Genomic DNA, 23,060 nt, shown 5'->3' on the forward strand with positions numbered 1-23,060 from the left:
CACCATCACTACCATCACCACCATCACCACCACCACCATCCTTCCCAACACCATCATCACCATCACCATCACCACCATCACCATCACCACCATCACCATCACCATCACCACCATCACCATCACCATCATCACCATCACCATCACCATTATCACCATCCTTACCATCACCATCATCACCATCACCATCATCACCATCCTTACCATCACCATCATCACCATCACCATCATCATCATCACCATCATTACCATCCTTACCATCACCATCATCACCATCACCATCATCATCATCACCATCATCACCATCACCATCACCACCATCACCATCATCACCATCACCATCACCATCATCACCATCCTTACCATCACCATCATCACCATCACCATCACCACCACCCTTACCATCACCATCATCACCATCATCACCATCACCATCATCACCACCATCACCCTCAGCACCACCCTTACCATCACCATCATCACCATCACCACCACCGTCATCACCACCAACACCACCATCACCACCATCACCACCACCATCACCATCACCCCCACCACCACCACCATCACCATCACTAATATCACCATCACCATCACCATCATCACTGTATAGACAGAGCCTTGGTCACTGTTTCTTGCTCTCTCCCTTTCCAAATCAGCTGTATACAGTCTTATATGAAGAGTTAACAGGGACCAGTGGGGCAAGGTTGATGCAGTAGGAGAACTAATCAGGTTCTTGGGAGCTGTGATATTTGGAGGGTGGAGTGAGGTAACCTTTTGGATTCTAGTCCCCACCCCTGATTATAATTAGATCAGTATGTAGCAATACAGGGCCTCTGACCATATTCATGATTGCCCTCCAATTCTCCCCAGGGAGAGCAAAGCCGTTATTTCAGGGGAAATGTGATTATAGTTTTGCAATAAGATAATCGCCCTTTTGAGGGAGACTTGGTCTTGGCCTCTTCTGGAATAGCTCAAGGGCTGTGGAATAACTGGGTGTTGTTTTCAGAAACAAGCACGGTTATTCCCTGGATTTTAACACTCTTTCCACCTCATCCATGGGAAGTGCAGCCATGGCAAACCACTGAGCCCTCCTTCTAAGGAGAACAGGTTTAAAAATATGCCTCCTCGATTCGATGAGGAAACTCACTGACTGGCTCAACCTGGAGGAGGGGCAGCATCAGTCAGCAAATGAGCATCAAACGAAAGGCCCTGAGATCAGGGTTCGAGCCCTGGCTTTGCTGCTTCTGACCACGCCTCCTCAGGCAAGGCACTCTTTGAGCCTCATTCTCCTCATTGAAAATGAGAATAATAATAATATAGTAATCCAAATTTGACAGGGCTCTTGTGAGGACAAACAGGGGTGAACAAAAACTTCGGAACTTAAAGTACTAGTGTTAATTAGTTATCCCCATTAAAAAAAAATGTATATATATATATATATATATATATATATACATATTCCAAAGAGCTCTAGGGCAGTGCTGTCCAGTAGAACTTGCTGTGGTGATGAGAATGTTCTGTGTCTATGCTGCTGGTCACAGTCAACCATGGTCTTGGGCGTGCAGTCATCCGTGTAAGAATTGTGGTGGCTCCACATGGGAACCTCATGGTTGGTGGGAAGGTGGTGGTGTAGTTCCCAGAAGGAGAGGGTTTCCAGTACAGACGGGCCGGCCACGGCCTGTGTGGACTGAGGAATCTTCTGTGACTGACTGAGGGTGTGGTGGAGGTGGTAAGGGGATGCAGAAGGGTCCTGCCATGACTATTCGGAAACCCAACTCCAGGACACCACCCCTGGCGCCCTGCGCTTGGACCCACCATGAACTCTGGGATCTCGAAGGACTTACTGTCCCACCACCAATTCCTTCCTTGTGACCACTTGGCTTGCCGTCAACTTTCCACGCCGCTCTGCCTTGGCTCTCCAACCTCGCTTCCCATGGCAGGGCCTTGTCTTCCAAGGACTCCCTTATCAGCCACAGTACCTAGCCTGGTGCTGTGCTCATGGTAGCTGTGGGCGTGAGAAAGTCACTTCTGTCAGCCGCCAGGCAGACAGTTAGCCAACATGGCGAGACAAGCAAGCCGGGCGGAATGCCTTCACTTGCAAGCAACAGAAGACCCGACCCCAGCTGGAGTAAGATACCAGGGGATTTATCAACTTGCATCACAAGAAGTTCCAAGCCAGGGAAGGTCCAGGCTAATTCAGTAGGTCAGTGACGTGGCAAAGGACTCAGATTCGTTCCATTTTTAGTGCTGCCGTCCTCAGCCTGTTTTCCTCGGGTAAATCCCCTCATGGGCCCAAGATGGCTGCCACAGTTCCAGACCTTGCATGCAGGCACAACAACCTCCAGTCCCAGTCCCTGGCTAGAGAGAATGTGATTCATGGAGATATGCCATACAACACGTGGAATCAGCAGAACCGTCCAAAGCCAGCCTATGAACATCTACGTGACAACATTGCCTGTGTTTCCTAACATTTTACAGGCGTTAATGGATGTCTTGTAAAATATCAAGGCTGAGATTGGGGACTCAAAAGCCACTTGAGTACGACAGCCCTGTTTTTCAGATGGCAAACTAGAGCTCAGAGAAGTGAGGGGCTCTGCTGGGGCCGCACAGCAAATCTGCAGCAGGCGTGGGTGCTTGGGGCCGAGGTGGAGGGGGTGGTGTTAGAATGCGGGTCTCCTGCCGCCCGTGTCAACGAAAGTGCTCCCTTTCCTGAACACCACTGACTGGTGTGGCCTGAGGACCTCCCGAGCAGCCACTATGCTGCCAGCCACAGGGTGCTGGGGCTCAAGGAGGCGGCGAGACTGAGTCTCTGGGGCGCTGGCTCCCTCTAGTGACAAATCAGAGAATTGCAGAGTGTTCCTTCTAGGTTTTCAGCAATTCCCCAGCTGAGCTAAGACAGACCTGAAGGACTTGCTAAAATGCAGATTCCAGGGCCTCATCCCCGGGACTCGGATTCAGCAGGTCTGAGGAGGGGCCTGGAAATATGCATCTGAACAAGTGTCCAGGGTGACGTTGAAGCAGCTGGTCCACGGACCACACTCTGAGAAGCACAGCTCTCTGAAAGTTTAGGGCCCGGGAAAGCGCATTGAATGCACGTGGAGTCTGAAGACCTGGTTGCTAGTCTTGCTGTGTGACCTTGGGCAAGGCACGCTCCCTCTCTGGGCCTCTGTGTTCTCCTCCATAAGATCAGCGGGTTGGCCTAGACGGGGAGCGACAAGATGTGTAGTCACCAGTCACTTACCAACAGTGGGACCTGTCTTGCTGGGCCTCCATTTCCTCGCCGTGAAAGGGGCGCAACACAACTTGCTGTATGGACGCTCGGGGTAGCAGTGCTTCTGAGCTGTCGTGTGCGTGCGCCACCCAGGTCCTGACAAAATGCGGGCTCCCACTGAGCAGGGCGGGCTGGGGCCTGAGGCTCTGCATTGCTAACCAGCTCCCAGGGAGGCCGACGCTGCTGCTGCACAGCTCAGAGGGTTTAAAAGACCAAACAAGGCCGCACGCGGCAGGTGTTTTGTACATTTTAAGCCCTCACCACGTGTCACCGTGTGTGTGGCCCTTGTGTATTCCTTGGTCAAAGAGCTTGGGAAACGCTCTTGGAGACCGACAGTGCACAGCAGCACATTAGAGCATATTAAATTAGCATATTAAAAACAACACCTCCAGGAACACAGGCTCCAGCCTGGCTGCCGTCACTCACCACGCCCTCTCTCCGAGCATGCTGTTCTCTCTGCTTGGAACCTGCGTCCCGACTCTCCTGGTTCACCCCTACCCATTTTGTAGGTGTCAGCTTCCTCCATGACGCCTTCTGTCCTCCCAAAACTGGATTGGGGCTGCTCCTCTGCACTCTCTTAGTGCCTGGAATGTCCCCCTCACAGCACTTTTTAACTGGATTTGCCCTGTCTTGTCTGTCTCCTGCTGGGCTCTGTCCTGCCAGGGCAGGGACCAGCTGTGTCAGAGGTTCACCATTAGGTCCCCAGGGCCAGGTGTATGGGGCTAAATAAATGAATGCTGGGTCTGTGAATGAATGAGCGAAGGAAGGGTCAGTCCTTCGTGGCCCTCAAACCCCTTCGGGCAGAAGGTGCTCTGGATTCGCAATGCTCTGACCTGGGGTAGAGAAGCCTAGAATGAAATCAGACAATGAGAGTACATCCACATGCAGGCACACACGTGCAGGCACACACATGCACACACGCATATACACCGTAGAGTTCTTTAAAATGTCGATCAAGAGACCTGAAAATCCTGCGTCTTTGGAAAGATTTCTTTAGCTATCTAATCCTTGAAAAGTATAATTTTCAGATTAGCTAATTCTGACAAGATAAACACTTACACCTGTTGGGACTGAGTCCAAAGAGAGAGGGAAAGGACTTCTTGGCTCCCATCACCCCACCAGACGGGTAATAACCCATTGTTATTTCTTGGGGTGTGCCTGCCTTGCTCTGATTTCTAAGGATGGTTTAATTGGACAAGACTCTCATAATGTGGCAACTGAACAGTAGACAGGATGAAATGACTGTAGTGCTGACTCCAGGCTTGCGCCAGCACCATGGCTTCTGGGCCCATCTCTTTATCCTCAGTATCCCCAACCTCAAAGTGAAAGAGATGGGAAAGTGGCTAAAAAGAAAAAGACAGACAATACCAAGTGCTGACAAGGATGTGGAACAACTTGGACTCGCATAACTTTGGGCGGGAGTGAACTTTGCTACCAGCACTTTGGGAAACCCTTGGCAATTGCTCCCAGATCCATCCCCTACGACCCAGCATCTCCGCTCCCGGGTATACACACAACAGAAATGTAAAGGTACATTAACCCAAAGACACAGACGAGAATGCTCATGGCAACATTGCTCATTTTAGATGAAAACTGGGAACTGCCCCAATGCCCATCAATAGCGCATGAGGAAGTAAACTATAGGATATTCGTAGGACAGGCCATGCCCCAGCAAGGAGAAGGAGCTTCCGCCAACACAGGGTTGAAAACAAAGAGCACATGCGGCGTTATTCCATCTGTATCAAGTTCAATGACGGGCAGAAGAATCTCTGCTGTTGGAAGCAGGGAGAGTGGCTGCTTTCTGGGCGTGGGGGAGGCAAGTGAGCATACAGGGACGCAGGGGTGCTTCTGGCGGGCTGCCACTGCTCCTCTTTCCTGGGTGCTGGTTACGGGGTACTCAGCTTGTGAAGATGCACTGGGCAGTGAATTTTAGGACTCGTGCCCCTTATACATGTTACACTTCCATAAAAGTTTACATTGAAAAACGGAGCTGCTGGCACGATTTGGTGGCCAGGGACCGTTCTGGCTCTGCTGTCCCTGGCTCTCTCATCCTTCCTTCTTTCAGCTGTGCTTGGCCCCCAGGGAAAGGTGCCTGTGGGGCAGGGGGGACTCCTTGCTTGGGGTTTGGCAGAGTTTTCTAAGGTCGCTCCAGGAGGCGGCTGTGGATGGAGAGACGAGCAAAGGCTGAATTTCCCTGCAAGGAAGACACGGGCAGACTTCGGGCTCCACAGCGGTTTCCTTGGCAACCAGCTGTTGTCAGAAAAACAGAACAATGTGAGAACACAGCCCGGTCAGGCCAGGAAAGACCCTCAGGGGAACTCACGCACACAGAGAAGTAAGAGGAAGTGGTCAGAGTCGGCCTGGGCAAGTGTCCCCCAGTGCAGACCTGCCTTCCTGTCCACCCCCGCAATTTCTGTCTTCATCAAATGTTTGGAAATCAAATATCCTTTTCTCATTGACAGATATGATGATCCCGGGGCTTTGTCTCCCAAAAAGCAATTGTGGGGCCGTGAAATGCAGCTGGTGTGGCCAGCTTCCCCCAGTTTGGAGGTCAGCTACGGTCACATTACAGCTAAAAAAAGTAACCGCTTATGTTCGACTTGTCCTCATTTGTCCAAAGTCTAGCATGGCCTCTGAAGACCTTCACCCTTCCCTTGTCTGACAGCTTTGGGGCTGTTCTCAGCACAAGGCAGAGGTCAGGCTGCCCGCAGACCACAGGTGGAGGGAGGGAAACTAACATGTTTGAGACCCGCCCTCCCACATTCCATTATGGCTGCTGCTCCAGTGGTGGCCACACGGTGTCACTGTTGAACATCGGGGCCGCACAGCCCGAGGCACCCTTGCCTTCTGCTGCAGGGGGACCCTCCATGTCCCCAGGATAGAGTTCCTACAGTTCACACTCACGTGCTGAGCTTTGCTCTCCCCCATGCAAGAGGGCACCAGGGTGGCTGGGGCCAGGTGTGCTTCTAGTCTCCCCAGAGAGGGGGCACAGGCTCCCCAATGTTGCACAGCCAAAAGGACCAGGCACCCCCCACCCCCCGCCACTATGCATCATGGTAATTTGGAATTGTGAAGTGGAAATTTCCTCTAATTTTAGGGGACATTGCTCCAGCTAAAGATTCATGCAAAGACCCCCATGAAAACACGAATGCAGTCTATGTGGGGTAGATGAGACACTGGGCTTCTGAGTTAGATGTGTTTTCAAGTTCTGGTTCTGCCAAACACTCTCTGGGGACTCTGGGAAGGTTGTGTCACCCTCAGAGCCTCATAAAACGGACCTTGGACTAGTACCCACCAGGCAGGGCTGCAGTGCTGCAGACAGAGCTCATAAACGCTTCTCCTCCAGGGCCTCAGCTTGAGGAACTCATCCTGACCCGACACCCTGCGGCCGGCAGCCTGCTAAGGCCTGGTTCTGGGCTCATCTTGACGTTCCCCACCCAGCCTGGAATCAGCCATTTCTCCAAGGAGCTTGGGTCCTGGCATTCATATTTTTTTTTTGCTGAGGAAGACTTGCTCTGAGCTAACATCTGTTGCCAGTCTTCCTCTATTTTGTATGTGGGTCGCTGCCACAGCATGGCTTGATGAGTGGTGTAGGTCCACACCCAGGAACTGAACGTGGGCCGCTGGAGCGGAGTGCAGTGAACTCAACCACTATGCCATGGGGCCAGCCCCCTGGCATTCATACTTTTAAAGATTCCCCCAGGTCATTGTCACATGAAGTGGGGCTGAGAGCTGCTGGGCTGGCCGGGCTCACACTCCTTCTGTTATCATCATAAGTGAGTTTAGTGACCATGGGCTGGTGCTGTTCATCTGTCATCTTATTTGACCCTCACAAACAACCATGAGGGATCAATTGTTAACCAGTTCTGCACAGGAAAAACCGGAGGCTCCCAGAATTTGCCACCTCATCCAGGGCCACACAGCTGTGGGGGACAGAGGTGGGATGTGAACCAGGCCTCCCTGCCCCAGAGTCCCTTTGCTTCTCCTCTCTGCCTCTAATTCTTGGCTTTCCACTCCTAAGAGTGATGGAACGTGGTCTTTCCTGCGTGCCCAAGCTTATCTTCCACATCCTGTTCCACCCAAGACTGTTCCTCCAGAGGGTTTTATGTTTTCCTTTTCATTCATTCATTCATTCATTCACTGTCAAGTCAGGGGAAGATGAAGCCAGACGTGCCTTCTGCACGTGGAGTCAGATTGACCCAGAGCAGGCAGCGGGCACGCAGGGCCGTGGGGCCAGCGGGGCTCGGGGCTTTGCCTGGAGGTACTCAGTCTTGGAGCACAGGGATGGTAGCCTGGGGAGCAGACACCACAGGCACAATGTGTGAAGCTGCTTGTGAACACAAGGCGGCAAAGCCACGCTCATCTCCAGAAACTCTGCACGGCGGCGGGAGTTTGTACCAGCTGTAAACACTGGCCGGCGAGAGGGGCAGCGTGGCCCCCAGGCCTCGGGTCCTCCAAGCAGCAGACCAGGAGGAGCAGCCACCTTGCCCCGGGCCTGGCTGCGTGGGGCGTCTCCGACAGAGTTGATTAGGGTTAGAGTCTTCATTTACAAAGGGAATACGGGCTCGTGAAAAAGCCTTTGGAAAATACATAAATAAAATCGTAAAGCCTCCGTTGCACACTCAGATTCGATCGCTATTGGCTTTTTGGTGTATTTCCTGCCAGACTCCACTCGCCCCCCACGTACTGTCACATGTATTTTCATTTGACATCATATCTCAACCATTTCCTAATAATAATAACAACACAGCCTAGGGCCTGCACCAGGCACTGCTACAGTCTTTCCATCATTCGCTCGTGCAGTGCACACAATGACAGCTGGGGGACACACTCTATCCAGCCTTATTCTACAGAGGGACTCACACAGCTGGAGCCAGGGTTCAAACTCGGGAATGGATGGATGGCACAGAGAGTTGTTCTAGCACCTCCAACGATAGCAACTGAGTTCCTTCCATCTCAAGGTTCTGTCTGGAGCTTCCAGGATCCTGACATGGTCAAAGCTACAGCCCCAACAGCTCTGTGAATTCCTCCAGGCGCCCACAAGGCTGGGGCTTTAGTCAGCTTCCAGATTGGCAAGCCCTTCCGGAACATTCTGACCTCTGGGTATCGGGTCTTTCTCCTGGAGGCTAAGAGTCCAGAAGGTGTCAGGAGGACCCTGCCCCTCATCTCTCCTCCCCAGAGTCCCCTGAAATAAAATGCTCTAAGTTGACAGATCTGCTGGTTGTCACCAAAACTTCAGGTCCAGGCTCTCCGGGTTTTCAAAGCCATTTGGGGCTCTGGCCATCTGCACTGCAGCTGAGTAACTGCTGGGGACGTGGGGTCCTGCCGCCAGCCTGGGCGTCCCTATCAGCGTGGCCTCTTCACCCGCCTGCCTGCTGACACCTCTGTCCCCTCCCTCCTGCAGAGGGAGATAAGCATCTTTCCTGAGGAGGCACCAAGTCACCTTCTGGCCCAAATTAAACTGTGCCGCAGCTCCTGGCGAGATGGCTGGAGTCCACATAACAGCGAGGGGCTGGCTGCCCGGCCCCTGGGTCCTGCGGGCTCATCCATCAGCTGGGCCGCTTTGATTCTGATAACGGTCTGATCTCCAGTGACAGGAGGGGCGGGAGGAGGTTTATGGCCCCACTTCCCCCAGGCCTTGAATGGAGCTCAGTGGCTCCAGAGGGGACCTTATCCAGCCAGGAGATGGCCTGTATTTGGCCCAGGGGGCTGCTGGCCTGGAGGCCCGTGTTTGAGACAAAGCAGAGGAGGGACGAGATCCCGGCCTTGGAGAACTGATGTGAAAATAGTTCCTAAAAGCAGCCTCTCATGGGGCTACCTTCCTATTGCATTTTGAATACTGGTTTCATTGATCACAATCACTCAAAGGGAGGTATTAACGTGTCGCTTCTCAGCTGAGAAACTGAGGCTCAGAGAGGGTGAGAAAGCTGTCTAAGGCTACCCAGCTGGAAAGCAGAGCTGGGGTTTGGGCAGGTCCATCTGACACTGCAGCCCAGCGTCTTCCTAGTACGCCCAAGTCTCCCAACTGTAGGGGTGCGTGGGTCTGGGGCTGGGCCCTAATGCACACTGACTCACCCTGGGAGACAAAAGGCTGCTTTCAGGGCTTCTGATCCTCCGGAAGAAAGTCTCAGGGGGGCACCACGGGTCTTTAACACTCTGTTGTGACATTTGCTAAGCTCTCGGGAGGTTTTTTGTTATTGTTGTTTCAGGTACAAATTTATTATTTTTAATTTTTTCATGTATTTAAAAAAACAGAAATAATCTCAAACTTACAGAAGAGCCCCCAGTGTGGAGCCGCTGAGCCTTCTGAGTTGAAGTCCCATCACCCCGAACACCTCAGGGCAGGTGTCCTGCACATGGACGTCCCCTGACAAAAAGCTGTCAGGACCGGGGCTGACACGACGCGCCTGTCCACGGGTCCTCAGATGCTGCGCAGGCTCGCCAGCTGTCCGAGCGAGTGTTTTACAGCAAAGGCGCCCCATCAGGACCCCCACTGCCCTGAGCGGCCGTGTCTCAGAGTGGGTGGTCGCTGGTTCTTTCTGTGACACGTCGGCAGAGAGCAGGCCGGTTATTTTGCAGAACGCCCTTGGTTTGGGTTTGTCGGCTGCTTCCTCACAGTTCGGCCTGAGTTATGCAGGAACATCACGGCTCTCTGTGCATCGGAGCAGATGGGGGGGTGCCAGTGCCTTCCGCAGGGCTCGACAGGTGTTAGCTCGTGTCACTCACGACAACCCCACGATGTAGACTGTTGGCCCTGTTTCCCAGACAAGGAAACATAGCACAGAGAGGTTAATTCACCCAGCCCAGGTCACACAGGCAGTAAGTGGTGGGCGGAGATTTGAACCCAGGCTGCCAGGCTCCAGAGTCCATGCCCTGGACTGTCACGCTGTACTTCCCTTAAGGCAGACGTGGTGACCCGCAAAACCCACGAGGGTGGACGGCACGGTCTGAAGTTTGGGTGACCCTCTATGCAGGTGTGTTTTTGTCTAGACCCTCTGCGGAGAGTCTCTACACTCTTGGAGAATATGAGGGAGAGGAGGTGGTTCTGTTAGTTGTTTTGAAAATATTCTTGAAGCTGCAGTCACACCATCAGCTTGTGGTGCCCACGTGTTCCCCAGGCTGCTGAGGGCTGGGCCGGGGCCTCTGCCTCCCCATCTTACAGTGCTGCCTGGAGGCACAAGCCTGCGTTCCATCTTCTCGGCTCTTCCAGGCTGCCCTGGACCGACCTTCCTTCCTTCCCTCCTTCCCTCCTTCCTCCTCCCTCCCTCCCTGCCTCCCCTCCTTCCTTCCATCTCTCCCTCTGTCTCTGTTTCTTACTCCTCTGGCTTCCTGCTGTGGGTTTCTCTGACCGTCTCTCATTGCCTCCCTTTCTCTGTTGCTCCCGGCCTCTCTCTGTCTCCCCATCTCAGTTCCATAGCCCCCAGCCCTTTCCCTCTTTGGCCTTCTCCTGGAGAGCCCTGGAGGCCAGGGCTGAGGGCTTTGCTGACCCCACTTCCAAGCCGACATGGTTGGTCAAATACCCAGCCAAGCAGAGACCTGGATTTCTTTGCCAGCTGCAGCCCTTCGCTGCAGGAGGTTCAGGATTTTGGGAGTGCACAAAGGCCGTGTTCTGGAAGAAAGAAGGAGCAGGGTCAGGGGCCGTCTAGGTTTTGAAAACTCAGACCCATGCCAGGCGTAGCTTATCTCCAGGAGAGCCGAGCAGGTCCCTCCACACATTCCAGGGTAGCTCAAGAATGCTGCTCCTGGGAGCCCCCAGCTGTGGGGCAGGCTGGCGGGGGAGCAGCCGCTGATAAGCTGCAAACCCCTCCAGACAGGAGGCGCCCCTGCCCCAGGCGGAAGACAGTGGAGAAGGGCCCAGCTGCTTTCTGCTTCCCGCCCCCCCTGCAGATCCCCGCAGATGCCTCCCATCCAGGGTCCACGCCCGCCTCAGGCCGCCTCTGGGTCCAGGGATGCAGCTCTGAGTGGGCTCCAAGGGCTGTGAGAGGCCGGGCCCCAAAGTGGATCTGCTGTGGGCCTCGGTAGAGTACTGACCAGAAATGTCCACGGGAGAGGCCCCTGGGAGGGGGAGAGGAGGCGGCGGGGAGAGAGAGACACAGAGAGAGAGCAAGAGGGAGAGGGAGAGACAGACTCAGAGGAAGCAGGCAGAGAGCCAGAGGCGACTAGGTGGAGAGAGCGCCACACCCACAGAGACGGAAAGAAACCCGCACGCAACAGCGGCAGGGAGACCCTTAGAAAGAGTGAGAGAGGAGAAAACAGACAGAGGGAGACAGAGACTGTGACAACCAGCCTTTCCCGGTGCACCAGGAGGGCGTGTCCCTGGGTGAGGGGAGGGGGCTCCTTGTCTGGGGGTTCAGCAGCCCCCCGGGGCACGTCCCCTGACCCTGCCTAGATCCTCATCCTGCCCTGCCTGGGGCAGCCAGCGGGAACCTGGGCTGCGGGTGCACAGAGAATGCGTGTGTGTGAGTGTGTGCAGGTCTGGGGGAACTGTGTGCACTGGAGAGTGTGTCCTGGTTTCCTTCCCCGGGGGACCCCCTTTCCTCAGCCTGAGAACCACCCTTGTCCTGGGAGCCTCCTCTTGCAGGTGGCTGGGCGGGCAGCAGGGCTCAGGGGCTGTGCTGCCTGGATCTGCAGCCTCGTCCCAAGCAGAGGGCTGGTGACTGACGGTGGCCCCGATGGACGTGGGGGTGCCGGGGCTCAGGTCTGTGACAGCAGCTGCCTGAGGGGGCCTTTGGGATGGGTCAAGCATGTGGCTGCTTCCCATACCCTCCCTGGTCGCTCCTGCACCCGCCCCCCACCAGCCCCGGGCCGTCCCATGAGGCCGCCCCTCACAGTGCACCTCGATGCCCGGCCCGCTTTGGGGGGGCTGTGTGGTTACAGAACACTGATTCCAGCCCGTGGGGCGCGTGTCACAGTGGGGCTGAGGGTGGAGCCCTTGGAAAAGTCACCCACCTCTCTGAGCCTCAGGTTCCACCTCTATAAGAGGACACTTCACGAATGCTTTTTCTACTTTCTCGTTTTTGAACTGTTATGTATGAGAACAAAACAAACAGATAGGCAAACAAAAATCCCATGTGCAGCCCATGGGATGCAACGGGCTTGTCCAAACCCGGCCTCATCACCCGCCAGGTCCCTCACTGTCTCGAGCCTCGTGTGTCTCGTTTGTAAAATGGGGACCACGAAGGTCCTTACCCCGAGGGGTCTGAGGATGGCTGAGACCAGGCCTGTGAGTGCTCAGCACCCCTGGAGCACCCCTGGTTGACTAGCCCCTCTCAGCCCCTGCTGCCCCGTGGTGGTGGTATGACAGTGCGGGCTCCCTGAGACGCTGGTGGAGCTGGCCCTCCAGGGACGCCGGGAGAGGTTCCCAGGCCCCAGGGGAGGCTCGCCCACGCGCTTGCTCCTCTCCCTCCCTAATCCTCTCGCCTTCCAGGAGACTTTGTTCTGGATGTGGTTTCTGGGGCGCTTCGCAGTCTTGACAAAACCAGGAAATGCCAGCACGCGGTTCCCAGAGAGCCTGGCTCCGCGCTGCCCCGGTCCCCTCAGCCGAGGCCCGAGACCAAAGCCGCCTCGCGCCTCTGACGTCTGGCAGCCGAGCTGCGTCCATAGCGGCGGGCGGCCCAGCCTTCCCGCTGGCCTCGCCCCCTGGGAGCTCCGCTGGCTCTGGGCTCCCTTTGAAGCTACTGGGAACTCAGTGCCCAGGGCCGCTCTCAGGGACCCCAGACAGGATGAGGCTCTCGGTCCCAAGAGCACACTCCGGGGGTAACCAGGACTTGCTGGGTCGACTCTCGGCCGGGAACACAGGGATCAAGCCGGGGCCAATCAACAGGTCCCACTCACCGTCATTCATTCATTCATTCACCCACCCACGAAGGCAGCGTTTTCTCTACTTCTCGGAGATGGATTTGCCATCTGTAAAATGGGATAATGACACCTATTTCACAGGGTTGCTGTGAAGATGCAACGAGCTCTTTCCTGTAAAGTGCCTAGATACAGCAAATGCACGTTATTACTATGACACGATAGGGTGGCCAAGCATCCCCACTCTGGAGCCACAGCCCTCCTCAGCTCGCTCAAACCCGGACTCCACCACACACTGGTTCTGTGACCTCAGGCAAGTCACATAACCTCTCTGGGCCTTGGTTTTCTCTCCTGTGAATGGATGTAGCCACAGTATCCACTTCACAGAGCTGTCAATGACACAAGTCAATACTGGCAAAGCACGTGGAACAGAGCCTGGTGCTGAGTACATGCTCTATCAGCGTTTGTTGAAAAAATGTACATATTTCTTCCAGAAAGAGCCAGCACTGGGAGGCCCTGGTCCTTGTGCAATCCTGCCTTTGCTTGAGTGTCTGAGGGACGTCCCTTCTCCTTGTGACCGTTGGCTGTGGCCGGGTGGAGGGAGGGCACAGGGAGATGGTGGGAAACGAGAAGTAATGCCTAACACCCGATCTCGAGGAATCTTTCCTGGTAACCACGTTTTCTGTCTGCAGAAACCGAGGCTCGAGTTGGCGATGTGACTCACCCAAGGTCCCACAGTGGGGAGGCGCTGGGGTTTGAACCTGGGCTGTTTCTAAGACCTGTGGCTCCCAAGACCATGAGGCAAAGTGACTCCAACTAAGTGGCCGAGTCAGAGAGGTGGGAGCCAGGGTCTGAGCCCGACTGCATTGGCTGATGCAATAAAGGATTTGATTTGTCAATTCATGTAAGGAACATTCCGGAGATGGGGTCGGTGTTGGGGCTGATTTGCTTTAGCACCTGATGGTATCACCAAGGACCCAGTTTCTTTCTTTCTGCATTGTTAGCTCATTCTCAGGCTGGCTTCTCTCTAGGTTGCAAAAGGGCTGCAGAAGTTCCAGGCGTCATATCCACATACCATCCCCTTCACAAGGAGAAAGAGCTGGTACCTAGGAGGGCCCTCTTCTTTCCCAGAAGCCTCCAGTAATCCCCCCATCATATCTCGTTGGCCCCAGATGGATCACGTACCCATTCCTGGACCAATCCCTCTGGCCAGAGGAATGACATGCTCTGATTGGCTGAGGTCTGACTTACCTCAGCTGATCTCTGTGACAAGGATTCACACCTGAACCTTGGGGTAGGCTCAACCCCTCCTCTACGCCTATGTCTAAATCACAAGGCGTCAGGATGGAGGGATCTTGGGGACACCTCCGCAATGCTCATCTCGAGCTCCCACTGTGTGCCAGACCCTGGGGGGTCTACAGGATGTTAACCTGTGCTCTCATGACGCTCACACCTGGTGAGAGAGACAGATAAGAAAGCAGACACAAGCAGTGCAGTGAGGTACGTGCTCGATTGGGTAAGAATGGAGAAGGGACGGCTGACCCAGCCCAGCGATGGCGGGAAAAGCAGTTTTGGAGGAGAATTTAAAGTGAGACCCTTGGGCTGGGCCCATGGCTTAGCAGTTAAGTGCACGCGCTCGCTACTGGCGGCCGGGGTTCGAATCCGGGAGCACACCGACTCATCGCTTCTTCAGCCATGTTGAGGCTGCGTCCCACATACGGCAACTAGACGGCTGTGCAACTGTGACATACAACTATCTACTGGGGCTTTGGGGAGAAAAAGGGGAAAAAGCAAAAAGGAGGAGGATTGGCAATAGATGTTAGCTCAGGGCCAGTCTTCCTCAGCAAAAAGAGGAGGATTGGTGTGGATGTTAGCTCAGGGCTGATCTTCCTCACAAAAAAAAAAAAAAGAGAGAGAGAACTAACATTAAAAAAAAAAAAAGTGAGACCCAGCCAGAGGAAGGGAGGGGGAGGGTGCTTCAGGCAGAGAACACCACGCTGAAAGGGCTGCGGAGTAGAGGGGGCCTGATGTGCTCCGTGATTGATTAGCAATGACTGCCGCGGAGTAGGGACAAGTAAGCTACACTGAAAAAGCGTACTTGTTTAAAACGGACAGACATTTTGGAGTAAATCGGGCCTTTATCTTTAAAAAAACTCCCCAAATTATGAAAATAAGCCCATTTAAAAAATATGCTGCTTAATAAAATTTAATGTAAAATGGCAACTCTAAGCTAATTCTTAGATCAATGTGTACAGTTGCTGTGCATCATTTTAGGACATTTCACCCTAGTCGGGGCAGCTCACATCCAGAGACTGATCAGCATGGGGTTACAGGCCCAGAACTCTCACTGTGACTGGGGACAGCTCTGAAGGGTCACCTACCTGCAGTGCTCTCCGTGGGGACAGCTGGCCTCCCAGCCCAGCTTCTCCCGCTGCCCGGGCTGCCTCCTTCACTCTTTCTCTTTCCAAGAGTGCTGTTCCCCCAAAACCCCCTGCAAACCAGGAGTCGGTCCCTGGGAGCCCAACTGACAATTTCCATGCCCTGGAAGGCGATCTTTCTTCCTCCCCACTTGGAAGTGGGGGAAGGAAGCGAGCGTTTCTGAGCGGCAGCCTAATTCATCCACCCTGTTTCCCAAACCCCGACTGGACCATCTCAGACCATGTCCTGCAGGGCTAGAATCCACTGTTAATGCAGGGAAACCAGCTCCTTGTGAAAGCCGCTCTCTCTCTCTTCGCTACGTTTCCTACCAAACCCAGATTCTTTCCGCCTCCGCCCTGACCTGGCCAGGCCAATTTTCCCTTAATGCTCAATTTCACCTGCCAATTTGCAAGACAAGAGCCCCGCTATCCTGTGGGAGGACAACACCGCCTTTGAGAGGCCCCTCGAGGCCCCACCTTCTCCCCGAGTGCCTGTGGCTCCACACAGGCTCCTCTCAGGCTCTTTGCAGAAGGCGCCTGGGTTTCCAGGCCCCGCTCCCAGGCAGGCAGGAAGAGCCTTCCTCTGCCCGCACTCGGGCATTTTCTGAGAGGCTTTTCTTATGGGAGTAATCGGAGCAGGCCTCATTTCTCCCGGAACGAGAGCGGTGCAATTGAGCAGGGCTTTATTAGGTCAACGGAGAATGCCAGGCTTGTCTGACGCTCTGGTGGTGCAGTGCTCTGTAAGAAGAGGCAGGAGAGTGGCGGGGCTCCAGCCGGCAGACGCAGGGCTGTGATCAAAGCCTCAGCCTCCCCACACTCAGGCTGGGGGTGCATTGGGAGGAGCCTGCCTCCAGTGCCACCTGGGGAGAGCCTTCAGCATGCTGAGGAATCACCCGGGGCCCCCCAACTTCTCTGGAGCAGCTCGCCCTCTGCCCAGCCTCTCTGCCTGGAGGGCGGGACCTGGCAGCAGAGTCCCTCCTGGTGGCCCCGTTGGCATCAACACTCTCCCCAGAGCCCGTCTGGCAGGTTTCAGGAGGGATCCTGTGAACATTTCCAGGGCCCCTGCTTCTGTCTCCTCTCATCGGTGCAGTGACCGTGTGGTTTCTGCCCTGGGCGTTGGCTGTGGATTTGTTCTCCTGGGGTAACCTTAGCATCTGCCCTCTCTCTTTGTCACTTGGCGAGGGGCTGAGTTGTGTGTGGGCGTCTAAGTGCTGCGAGCTGGGTCTGGGGCAGGGACTCAGAAGGTGGGGGTGCTCCATCTGCAGGAGTAACACTCACCACCCCACCTTCTCCTCGTTAGCTAATTAGAGGAAAATTTCATTTTCGCAGGTCACATCTGGAGTTTTCCATGTTGTGCTCCAGGTTCGTTGAGGTTGGAAGGAGCAGAGAGATATCAAGTTGCCTTTTCCAGAGTCCTGGTCAACTCCGTAGGAAAGCCCTCGAAATCAATCAGAATTGTCATCCTGGGAGAGGCTTGAACCTGAGCAGATTGGCCTGGGTTTTACGGCTCATCCTGTGAAACAAGTGTCCTGGTTTCTGAGCTGGAAGGGCCTGTGAGAGCCCCAGGAAGTGCTTGGCGTGAGAGATCGAGAGCGCAGGCTTCGGGAGGGACCAGCTTCAAGTCCCAGGCCCATTGTGGACAAGCTGGGCCAGGTTCCCACCACCCCACGTCTCTGTTTCCTATCTGTGAAATGGGGGTCCCGGGGACACTAACCTGCTCGGGTGGATTGAGGGTCAGTGGATAGATGATTATAAGGCGCTCTTGTGGCTTGGGTCCCCCTAGAAAGATACGTTCAAGTCCTAACCCCTGGTACCTAGGAATGGGCTGTGTTTGGGAAATGAGGTCTTTGCAGATGTAATGAAGTTAAGAGGAGCTCAGACTGGATCAGAGTGAGTCCTAAATCCAATCTGACTGTGTCCTTACAAGCAGAGGGCCGTTTGGACACAGGCACACGGAGAAAGGAGGCCCCGTGGAGATGGAGGCTGAGAGTGGATATCTACAAGCCAAGGAATGGCAAGCCGGTCAGCTACCCCGGAATCTGGAGGAAGCGGGAAGGACCCCCCTCAGAGCCTCTGAAGAGGAAGCAGCCCAGCCGACAGCAGACCTCAGACTTCTGCCCCCACGACTGTGCGGGAAGACATTTCTGTTGTCCTAAGCCCCCAGTTTGTGGTCCTTGTGCAGAAGCCCGAGAAAACTAACCCTGTGGGTGACCTGGAGCCCCACCCTCTCAGTGCCCGTAATTGCATCCAGAGTCCCGTGGCCGTGTGGCCGTGGCCTTCAGGGTCTCAGGGCACCGGCTCTGCTCGAAAGACCTGTGTCCCCCTACAGTCTTCCCACCGACAGAGGCCATGTCCAGGCCTCTTCCAGGGTGTCCTCAGGCACGATGGCCACAGGGGCCTGCTCTAGCTGGAGATTCAGGCCGCCCTCTGCTGTGGGAGCGTGGGGGCAGCACAGCGCTGCCACTTGTCAGACCAGAGCCCTGGGAACCAGAGGCGCGACCGCAGAGAAATAAGAATAATGAGCAGTCTCAGAGCCTCTGCTGTGTTCCCAGTGTGATTGTTTCTTTCTCAAACCGGCCTGGGGAAGAAGCAATTCTCACAGATTTCCCTCGTAATGAAGGGTCCCGGGGTCACGGTAGATTTGGCCTGAATTCCAGAGCTGGGCTCTTTGATCCCGTCTCCACCAGCCAAATGTGGCCACTGAGCATTTGAAATGCGGCCAGGCAACCCTGGAGCTGAATTTTCAATTTTATTTAATTTTAATTAATTTTAACTTGAAAACAGACACTCGATTCAGTTATTAAGAAAACTCTTAGGATTTGTGCCAACTTGGTACGTGACTCTACCTTTTCAACTATAAATTTTATGAACTGTAAATACAGATCAGGTATTTCCAGGGAAAATTTAGCATGCACGTTAAGATGTGTAAGTGTCAAATTGCACTAGTTTTTGTAGGGTGTAAAATACACACCAGATCTGAAGACTTATTGTGAAACAAAGACAGTAAAATATGTTATTATATTTTAAACAATTGATTACATGTTGATTTTTCGGGTCTATTGGGTTCAAGAAAATACATTATTAAAATTAACATCCACCCCCTCTTTTTCTTTTGCTTGTTAAAATATGGCAACTAGAAAGTTTAGAATTACACATGTGGCTCACATTATATTTTTTGAGGACAGTGCTGGTCTAGATGGCCAAACTGGAAGTTTGAAACTAATCTGCAGTTCTCATCTTGACCAATAACAGGGCTCTGTGACCTTGGAAAGTCCCAGGTCCATCTGAACCTCAGGTTCCCAATACCAAATTGAGGAGGTTGGATTGGACCAGTGGATTTGGGGTATTGGAGGGTGGCTGAGGGGGTGGGGCTTTCAAAACCACCAGATTAGATGACTTCAATTCCTTTCCACTGTGAGTCTATGGTTGGGCTGAGGACTAGCTCACACCATTCCCACTTCAAGGCTGAGCACGTAAGATGATGGAACTTACAGTAGGGTTGCTGGGTGCAGTTGTGCAGGTTGTGGACTGCATGAGAGAGCCTTTCCTGATATGCATGAAGGCACTCTGTGACCATGGAGTTGAATATCCAGATTTCTCCATGAGAATAGAATAATACATGCATAGCAGTTTTCAATTTAAAAGCACTTGCCTATAATCTGTATGTTAATCAAGTAAGAGCTTGCTCTTTCCTGAGGCTGCCTAAGAATCTGGAAGGAAGGTCTGTAGGATGAGGAATAAGTTCACAGATAAGGAGGGAGTGTTGTTGTTGGAGGTGGTGGGTTGCAGAGAGTATTCTCCTTCAGTCTATACTTTAGAGAGATCTGAGTCTTCAAAATTTCAGTCTCGGGCTCTCAAAATTGGAAGCTGCCCCTCCGGAAACAGTGAGCCTGTCATCCTGGTGTGCCCACAGTCAGCAACGCTGCTGGCTGAGTGTTGCATTTGGTTGATCTCACCCAGCGTTTAAGGAGTCCCTTGGCACCCATAGGCTGGGCTCACAATATCTGCTCTCCCCCCTTCCTGGGCACCAGGAGGATGGCATGCCCGAGCCCCCCGCATCTAGGCGGGAGCAGGTTCCTCGGTCTTGCCAAAGGAATGGCAGCCTGGTGGTTCAGAACACTGTGCCTTCTCCACCTTCTCCCCCTCCTCTGTTTGCTGGCAGGGCAGAGAGGATCCAAGAGAGGACATTGGACACCCCCGGGGACACAGAACCAAGATGCAAGGAGACTGGGCCCCTGAAGGAGTGTGTGGATTAGAGCTCCCTGCCGACCCGCCCCCTGGATTTCGTCCAGAGTGAGAAATAAACTCGATTGTGTGAAGCCACTGAAATCTCAGGGCCTGTTTGTTACCGCAGCTGGCGGGTTGACTAACACAGTCCCTGGGGAGACACTGGTCTTCCTCACCCTAAAGGGCTGCACTTCCAGGTCACGGGGAATCGAGTGGGTGTAGCCTCAGAGAGAATGTCCAGGCCTCCCCACGTGGGCCTGACCCACCCTCCAGAGCTTCCCTGAGGCCTGAGGAGGGGAAAGTTTCTGGGCTTCCTGTCCCTGCGCCCCATGATTCATCAGGCCCTTCTCGTCTCCGCCCCGCCCTTCTTCTCCACACGTGGATAATTAGAAGCTGCTGGTCAGAGGCTGGCAGGGAGCCAAGGCATTTTCTCTACGTGGGAAAAATAGAAAATAAGGTTATAAGTTGCAGGCTGCGGAAACCACCTAGAACTCCGAGGCTGTTTTGCCAAGCACGGTCCTTAAGGAGTCTCAGAGGGACCGCTGGACTCCAAATGCCAGGATGACCATCTTGCCTCGGCCTTGAGGCTCTTCTCTCCCTCCGGGCCCTTGTTTGGCACAAGAGGGGAGGATGGAGGATGCTGGAGGCTTCTGGACTTCCCAGCGTGCAGGAGTCTGGAGGGAGCTGGGGGGGTTGGGGGGGAGGAAGAGGACCGGGGAGGGCCAGTGGGAGATTCCCAAGGGGTCTCAATTCCAGAATAGCGCGGTGGGGGCTCCGTGGGGTGCTCTCTTCTTCCTCCAGCATTGCAGCCTCCGATGCGGGTCATTGTCTCCCAGGGAACTTTCCAAGTTATATGAAAGTGGCCACATCAGTTGTAAAGTGACTCACTCGGCCTCACATCCTCGGCAGAGAACAGAATTGGGATCTTTGGACTCTGCAGCCCATGCTGCGAAGAAAACAGACAGACACGCACGTGTCTTCTCTTTCAATGAGAAAAGAAATCCATGCTTGTACAAATTGAAACAGCACTAAAGCTTAAAGATGGTGCTTCTAGAACATGCTGCCGCCTTCTTTGGTCCTCCTCTCATTGTCAGGTGGATCTACGTCCCCACCTCTGGCCTCTGGGCGGCTCTGTGACCATTTGACTGAGAGTGTGAGCAGAAATGAGGCCGCATGACGTCCGAGGCTGGCTCAGAAGAGCAGGCCGCCTCCCCGGCTCTATGGACGCTGGTTCCGGGGGACACCTGCCCCATCTAGGCGTCCGACTTCCTGAAGCCACCACAGCGGAGGGGCCACTCAGGGTGCTCCCACCTACAGTGCAACCGAGCTCCCGGACGACCGCCAGCATCAGCTGCCAGCCCCATGAGAGGGCAGCTCAGACATCCAGGCCGGTCGAATTTGGAATCTGGAACTTTATGAGAGCAGAAGGCTTTCCTCCCCATTCCCCTCGTGTGTGGAGTGTACGTGGGTTCCTCTATTCACTTGTAACTTCATTTATACAACAAATGTTTACTTAGTACCTTCTCTTCACCAAAATTTTAAGCCAGATGCATTTTGGAATCCACATACCTTTTGGATTTGAGAAAGGCAATATGGTGATTTATTTATTTTTTTGTGAGGAAGATCAGCCCTGAGCTAACATCCATGCTAATCCTCCTCTTTTTGCTGAGGAAGACCGGCTCTGAGCTAACATCTATCGCCAATCCTCTTTCTTTTTTTCCCCAAAGCCCCAGCAGATAGTTGTATGTCTAGTTGCACATCCTTCTAGTTGCTGTATGTGGGACGCGGCCTCAGCATGGCCAGAGAAGCGGTGCGTCGGTGCGCGCCCAGATCCGAACCTGGGCCGCCAGTAGTGGAGCGCGTGCACTTAACCGCTAAGCCACGGGGCCAGCCCCCTGGTGATTTATTTAATACCTTTAGTGGAATCTCTTTTCTATGTCTGTTTCTTCAGTGATACAGGATTTTCACGCGAAGTGGAATAAATAGACTGAATAGCATCAAGTCAGATCAGGTCAGGTTTTCCCATCAAATGAGATTGCACCAGATTTACAAAACTAAACCAAACCAAAACCCAACAACAAATCCTGTGCTTTTCAGAGCCTCTGGGTTTGGGGTGGTGGCCTGAGTTGATTCTGACAGCTGCCTGCCATTCCCGGAAGGTGAGGCTGATCTCCCTTTTATCTTGGTGATATGCAGTTTCCCTTCTAAATAAAATTCTAGATTACAAAAAGTTTATTAAAAGAAATATATTAAGTCAGCAAAAAGTACAAGTGGCACACAGATACAAGTAGTGATGGTTTCACCTGAATGACCTAAATTCAGGAAACACAGATCCAGCCCAGCCCCCACTGACACAGAGAGAGAAATGGACTATCTTTTCAGTTCCATTTTGCAGGAAATAATAGCTAATATTTATAAAGTACTTAATATGTGCAGGCATTTTTCTAAGTGCTTTAAATATACTAACTTATTTAATTCTCACAATAACTCGATGGGGAAAGCGCTTTATTATTATCACCATTTGACAGACAAGGAGACTGAGACACATGGGTGAAATAACCTGCCTAGAATTATTACCCAATAAGTGGTGGGGAACATGTGTGTACTGAACCACCACACTTGAGCTAGCACCTGTCAGAGGGGAGGACAGAGCCTCTGTGTCAGGGCTCAACCAGAGAAGATGAAACAGTAGGAGATGTAGATATAGATAGACACAGATATAGATACAGACAGCTGCCTGCCACTCCCGGGAGGTGAGACTGATAGGTTCACCACCCTGAAGGTGATACAGACAGATATAGAGACAAAGATATAGATACAGATATACAGATGGGTGGATACAGGTAAACAGATGGATGGATACAGGTAAACAGATGGATGGATACAGATACACAGATAGATGGATAGATAGACAGAGAACAAAGCATTGGCTTCCACTGCTGTAGAGGCTAAGATGTCCACTGTCCACAGTGGCAGGCAGTAGGAAGGGAAGATGATGAGCAGAATCTTACTTTCCAAGGGGTCCTTCAGGAAGATATGTGGGGATGATTTTCCAAATCTTTATTCAAGGTTTAGTCAGGCCACATTTTTGCCTTAATAAGGCTTTAACCTTATACTACGTTTTTATTGAAGTGGAATGCACGTACTGAAAGGCACAACATGGTATGTGCAACCCTCAGTGAACTGTCACCAAGTGAGCACACCCATGATACTAGCTCCCAGGCGAAGGGACAGAACACGACCCAACCCTCACAGTCCCCCCTTTGCCCCATTCCCACAATTACTCCTTCCCAGGAAGCACCATGCTGACCCCTGTCACCACAGAGTGGTTTGGTTTGACTTGGTTTGGT

This window comes from Diceros bicornis, chromosome 32, assembly GCF_020826845.1.
Source record: "Diceros bicornis minor isolate mBicDic1 chromosome 32, mDicBic1.mat.cur, whole genome shotgun sequence".
Classification (NCBI taxonomy): Eukaryota; Metazoa; Chordata; class Mammalia; order Perissodactyla; family Rhinocerotidae; genus Diceros; species Diceros bicornis.